Source organism: Octopus bimaculoides, chromosome 12, assembly GCF_001194135.2.
Source record: "Octopus bimaculoides isolate UCB-OBI-ISO-001 chromosome 12, ASM119413v2, whole genome shotgun sequence".
In the NCBI taxonomy this organism is placed as follows: Eukaryota; Metazoa; Mollusca; class Cephalopoda; order Octopoda; family Octopodidae; genus Octopus; species Octopus bimaculoides.
The window spans coordinates 49624608-49632426 of NC_068992.1; positions in this window are offsets into that span (position 1 = coordinate 49624608).

Sequence of the window (7819 nt, forward strand, 5' to 3'; positions counted from 1 at the left end):
CTTTCTTCTTTTTATGCACACATGCTTTTGTATTTTTTACTATCTATTTTTTTTGCTATTTAAACAACCAGCAAAACACACATTTTTTTTAGTTTGATAGCTTGAAACTCATAAAGAGAGTAACTCACTGTAAACATTATTATTAAAATTATTCCCACAAAAATACCCTCTCTACTCATTTTCTCAAATATATAATACTGTGCCAAGAACTTTCTTTTTATTATTCTACTCTCTCTCTTTCTGTGTGTGTGTGTGTATATATATATATATATATATATATATATATATATGTTGTGCATGTATGCATATATAAATATACACTATACATGTTGCATGGTGTGCATATATTTTAAATAAAAAATATTGTTTATTTTTTAATTTTTTTTCTACTGCACGGTGGAACAAATAGAAAAACAAAAACAAAACAGAAGGCAAAAAAATACCCCAAGGAATAATAAATTAGTGGGAGTTTCTTGATCAGAACCCCTGATGATTAGATGATCAGCCCTATTGATTTCAGCAAAATTCAGAAATGTTCTTGCATTTCCAAGAGTGGCCTTAGCCAAATTATGTGGAGTGAATTGGAGTGAAGTATTGTGAAATAACTACAACAGAAGATTTTGAAAGAATAAAAAAAAAAGAACAACAAAATTTTGACACAAGCCCTATTAAACTGGAGCTTACTTCCTGCTCTACTGTGCTCAACAAACACAGACCATTCACACACAGATGGATAGACTAACAAACACATACAGAAAAGGACACACTACACTCATAGATGAACGCACACACAACACACAGATCACATTTTTTTACCATTTATTCAGGAGGAATGACAGTGCCTGTGATCCTTTTTAGGGCTCCTGGTACTGGTAGGATGTTTTCCTTAAACTATGTACCCATCCTGAATACTTACAACAGAGTCTGCCAAAGACAACGAAAGGGCCAGATGGTTGGGTCAGACTAGGTGACAGATTAGGTCTACTACATATACATGTCCACAGATGAACACACTATACACACAGATGGACAGATATACACACACACACGGATGTCCTATACATACAGATAGATGCCTAATACACAAAGATGTCTAATACACACACACACACAGATGGGTATCTTACATGCTATACACACATCTTGCTACATATTAATGTCTACAACAGTGCCATGTACATTAGTCCTATATCATAGCTGCTAGAAAGACGAGGGTCTGAAAGGTTTAAGCTCTTTGACAATCTTCACAGAGACACTGCCAATAGCTGTGATGTGTAAATGGCAGAGGAAAGAACCAAAAGAGCTTCCAGACCAGTTGTAATTAAGCAGATCAAAGAGTCAAAGACATTTCAGCAGTGATCAAATCATTTTTTTTTCCAGCCTTACTATGTTATGTAAAGGCATGTGGCCTAGTGGTTAGGGTGTTCAATTTGCACTCGTGGGGGTTGTGGGTTCAACTCCTGAACCAAGTGTTGAATCCTTGATCAAAGGACTTCGTTTCACATTGCTCTAGTTTAAGCAGCTGAAAAATGAGTACTAGTTGAGTGCTGGTGCAGCGTTCTCTCATTGTCCCCCACCCTCCACCGTCATATCCTGTGTGTGCCACTTGGGCAAATGGTGGGAGAAATGAGAGGGCATCTAACTTTGCACATGACTACACAGGAACCTAAAAAAAAACAACAAAAGCATGGTACATGTTATCAAGGTGTAGGCATTTGTAAATTAAGGCTGGTTCTAATAGTATGTCTAATAATATATTTATTAAGCTTGTATTTACCTTAAAAAAAAAAAAAGTAATGTATAGGGACATTTGGGTGCTATTTCTAGCAGGCAGAGTGACAAAAAAACACTACTCCTAATTGGTTTATCCATACATATTCATATAGGTACACACACACATCACTGACCACGACATTAACATTTTTTTTCTCCTTATTTCTTTCTGTTGAAGAGCGTAGCTCGAAACGTCAAAGACTTTCTCTATTCCCGAGTGTTAAACTAATACATCCTTTTGTTGTTTACACCACCTGTCCTCGTCTGTTGTTGTTTTTTCTTAAATTCTGCTATATATATATATATATACGTAAAAAAATATATATAAAGGAGACCACTAGGTGGACTGCTAATGTGCTTGAAGAAGATCACATGTTATATATATATATATATATATATATATATGTATACATACACACACAAACTAGATCTAGCATACAGTAATCTCATAATGTACAACATGTGTCAAATAAATAATAGACCAAAACATATCTCCAGCTGTCTCCACTCCTGCAAACAAAGACCAAATTTTTTCATAACTGAATGAATTTCGAGATTACTTCTTAATGTCTGTAAATTATCTCCCCTCCTATTCGAAAGTTTCTAGCAACTGCTTCCACACCCATCTATCTTTTGTGGCTTAACCCTCCTGTTTTTTCTTTTTCTTTGCTGAAGTAATTCAGGGTGAGGGTGGGGAATCTCTTCATAGTTTAATCTTTCATGCTTTTTTTTTAATGTAAAAATACATTGCTAAATAAAAATGCATTTTATCATTAAAATAATAATAATTTAATATATAACTGCTATAGTTTTGTCTTTCTCAAATTAATTAATTCTTTAAAAATGTATTCACAGTTTAGTTTAAACTAGTGTTTATGAGTCTCAACCCTTCGGCATTCAAATTACTCTGTCAAATGTAATGCTTATTATTTCAAGATTTTGATAATGTGATTGCTTATTTTTAGAATGTCATTGTGGAGGGTATGCGTGAGAGGCTGAATCTGGCCAGTCTCAGCATAACAGAGGTAGAATATTTGGACCTGATATCATCATCATTTAAGTCCGTTTTCCATGCTGGCATGGGTTGGGCAGTAACTGAAAACTAGTAAACTGCGGAGCTGCCCCAGGCTCCAGTCTGATTTGGCATCGTTTTTATAGCTGGATGCCTTCCCTAACACCAACCCCTCCAAGGGTGTAGTGGGTGCTTTTTATGTACCACTGGCACAGGTGCCAATTACAAAAGATCAACACTGGCCACTGCTACAATCTCACTTGGCTTAACAGGTCTTTTCAAGCACGGTATATTGCCAAAGGTCTCAGATACTTGTCATTGCCACCACGAGGCCCAAAGTTCAAAGGGGGTTTTTTTTACGTGCCACTGGTACAGGAATATGACTGGTTTAAATACTAAAGGGTTAAAGTGTGCTGTCAGAAGCGACGAAATTAGAGAAGGTGTATGTAGGCGCAGGAGTGGCTGTGTGGTAAGTAGCTTGCTTACCAACCACATGGTTCCGGTTTTGGTCCCACTGCGTGGTATTTTGGGCAAGTGACTTCTACTATAGCCTCGGGCCGACCAAAGCCTTGTGAGTGGATTTGGTAGACGGAAACTGAAAGAAGCCCGTCGTATATATATATATATATATATATATATATATATATATATATATATATATATATATATATGTGTGTGTGTGTGTGTGTGTGTGTCTGTGTTTGTCCCCCTAGCATTGCTTGACAACCGATGCTGGTGTGTTTAGGTCCCCGTCACTTAGCGGTTCGGCAAAAGAGACCGATAGAATAAGTACTAGGCTTACAAAGAATAAGTCCCGGGGTTGATTTACTTGATTAAAGGCGGTGCTCCAGCATGGCCGCAGTCAAATGACTGAAACATGTAAAAGGGTAATCTATCAGGAAAGGCCAATAGGTTACACACAAGTATTAACAACAGCAATTACTATAAAGTGCTCACAATAATTGTTGGCTGAAGAAAGTAATTCACTGACAGCATAGCTTATGATTAGAATAGGGTGTAGTCACTATACAGTGGTACATAACAGGGTGTGGTCTGCAGAATGGTTGGCTAATGGAAAGAATTTCCAGCTACAGACACAAATACATAACCATCATCATGCGCATTACTTCAGCATCCACTTTTCTCTGCTTGCACTGGTGAAACAGAAATTGTTGAGGCTGATCTTTCTATGGCCTGATGTCCTATCTATCACCAACTCTCCTATTTCCAAGTGATGTATAATATTTATTGATGGTTGGACATGTTTTTCTTGGAAGACTGCATTACAGTAATGCTTATTTACAACAATCACATGATGCCAAGTTAAGGACACACACACACTTGCATGTATATGTATGCTGTGTATGTGTGTGGAGGGGTTTTAAAGTCAGTTTCTTTTGCTGAACTGCTAAGTTACAAAGATACACACACACACACACACAATGGGCTTCCATACAGTTTCTGTCAAAACCAAATTCATACAGCCTGGGACAATAGCACAAGACACTTGCCCAAGGCACCATGCAGTGGGATTGAACCTGAAACCATATGATTGTAAAGCAAGCTTCTTAACCACACAGCTATGTGTGTGTGTGTGTTTGTGTACAGATATTCGTTCATTTTTAAAACCATTGTATCGTTTCCATGCAAGGATGGGTTTTACAAATACATTAATGACATATTGCTTTGCAACCAGATACACTTCCTGTTGCTAACCATTTATTCATTTTTCAAGAAAGGGATCTCTTAATTTGCAGGTCTTCAAAAGTAGTGCCCACAGATGATTCGTTAAAGAGAGAAATAGCATCAGCGTCACCACTTCCAGCTCAGTGATTTTCAGAGAAGCATAAATGTTAAGATAAAAGTGAGAAGAGAGAAAGAGGGGTAATGCGAAATGAGGGCTAACAGACAAGAGGGAGGAAAGACAAAGAAAGAGAAAAGTGAGCTAAGACAAGAATTAGAGAAGGATGGCACAGAGTGCCATGCCACAAATAAAGGCAACAAGAAAAGATGGGAGTGGGTAAGTAGAGAATATCCAGCCAACTTTATACCCACATACACTTACAAGTACAATCCTTTAATTTTAGCTGTAAAGAATGTTTCTTATAAAAAGAAAATTATACATGGTCGTGTGATAAGAAGCTTGCTTCTCAACCAGATGGTTCAGGGTTCAGCCCCACTGCTTGGCACCTTGGGCAAGTGTTTTCTACTTTAGCCTCGCGAGTGGATTTGGTAGACAGGAACTGAAAGAAGTACGCCGTGTGAGTGTGTGCGTTTGTTCCCCACCACTGCCTGACGACAGGTGCTGCTGTGTTCATGTCCCTTTAATTTATGGGTTCAGCAAATGAGGCTTTAAAGAAATAAGTACTGGGGTAAATACATTTGACTAAAAGGAGGTGCTCCAGCATGGCTGCAGTCTAATGACTGAAACAAGATGAAAAATATACAAACACACACACATATAAGTATGCCTGTATATATGTATGTACACATGCATGTGTATGAATATATGCATGGGTATATATGTGTATGTATGCATGTATAACATACACATTATTACATATCACAAGATGAGTTCAACAAACTCAGCTGAACATCGACAAAAGAAACTTGTTATAGATGTCTCTTTGTATGTATTCAAACTATATAATTTACTCTGGTACTTAATTGTCATTATAGCACTTGTCACACCTCTTTATATATAACATATACAAAATTGTTTTGCCCTCATCACGGCATGTTTTATTTCTCCTCCTCTCATTCTCACAGATGCAACGAAGCCAGCTTACCAAACAAGAAACAACTGCAAACATGTTACATGCACACACACAGACACACATGTTTTTCCTTGCTTGCACAGGTCAGACATACACACGAACGTACACTAACGAATACTTAGGCAATTATTTGCTGACACATTTTAATTACTGTATAGCAAAAGACTTTTATATAGTAGTCTGTACACAATTTGTATAAATACTCCATCTTCTATACATACAGCAGCACAAGCATAAATTAAATGCATATTAAGTGTGTGTGTATATATATATATGTATATATATACACACACATACTACACAGGAGACAACAATATACTGCACATATATATATATATATATATATATATAAAACATTATATACGACATGTGTCGATGGAATATATATATGCACAAATGCTACACAGAACAAAACAATATATCGGATATACATACATACATACATATATATATATATATATATATATATATATATATGTATGTATGTATATATAAAACATTATGTATGGCATATGTCAATAGAATATATACATATATATGTGTGTATGTATATATATATATGTTTATAGAAAAAAAAAATCTCTGACAAACGGGAACGTGAAACTCTGAGTAATGGTTCTTGTGATATTTTGGCTGCTTTATAATAAAATGTACATAAATGAATGTATATATACATCTATGTATATACATACATAATATATATAAATAAATAAATGGAGTTGAATGCAGGTGTCATTCAAATTCTTTTACTTCAGACACATGTTTCGAAGACAACATTGGTATTATTCCAACGGAATCAAATGATATAAAACGATGTAATCTTCTCATCAGGGAAAGAAAGAAATAAGCCAAACTCATCAATGAGACATTTTAACAGAATGTGATGGATGTATATAATCATGAACGGAACACTATTAATTTTTTTTATAAACCGTTAGAGAATGCAACGTCAAAGGTAGCCTATAGAAAGAGGAGGGGTAAACAAATAAGTAGGAAACTAATAAATGAGAAATATAGAGTGATATGTGAATTAAATAAAAGCTTAAAGGCTTGGAAAATGATATATCCAGTGGATGTGAAATGTAAGAAGAAAATCTATGTTCTAATTATTTATAATGGTAGATATCACTTCTATGAACTAAAGTACCAATGTCTTCTTTTACATAGGTAGTTCTTCTTTTCAGTTATACTATGTTACTTGTTTCAGTCGTTTGACTGCGGCCATGCTGGAGCACCGCCTTTAGTCAAGAAAATCGACCCCAGGACTTATTCTTTGTAAGCCTAGTACTTATTCTATCAATGTTTTTTTGCCGAACCGCTAAGTTACGGGGACGTAAACACACCAGCATCGGTTGTCAAGCGATGGTGGGGGCACAAACACAGACACACACACATATATATACATATATACGACAGGCTTCTTTCAGTTTCCGTCTACCAAATCCACTCACAAGGCTTTGGTCGGCCCGAGGCTATAGTAGATGACACTTGCCCAAGGTGCCATGCAGTGGGACTGAACCCGGAACCATGTGGTTGGTAAGCAAGCTACTTACCATACAGTCACTCCCGCGCCTAAAAGAATTTCTAATCATTACTCTACATTTAAGGATAGTCATAAACGCAACAGCACAGGGCTTAGTAAATTAATTTAGTATCTAAAAGACCATAATGAACAGTTTAATTTAGATTGGTTGATTCTCGCCATTTCATTCCCATATTATAAAGGTGAAGAATTCTGCCAACTCTATAATACTGAACTATTTTCTATACTTTTTTCTAAGAATCCCCTTGTAAACAAGGATATAGAGCGTGCTTATCGATGTAAACATTGGCAGAAACATACATAATTTATATATAATTTGAACATTGATTTTCTTCTTACATTTCACATCCACTGGATATATCATTTCCCAAGCCTTTAAGCTTTCATTTAATTCACATATCATTCTATATTTCTCATTTATTAGTTTCCTGCTTATTTGTTTCCTTTACCCCCCCTCTTTCTATAGACTACCTTTGATGTTGCATCCTCTAACGGTTTATAAAAAAAATTAATAGCGTTCTGTTCATCATTATATACATCCATCACATTCTGTTAAAATGCCTTATTGATGAGTTTGGTTCATTTCTATCTTTCCCTGATGAGAAGATTACATTGTTTTATACTATTTTATTCCATTGGAAAAATACCAATGTTGTCTTCGAAAAATGTCGAAAGTGTGTGTATACATATATAGGTATGTATATATACCTCATA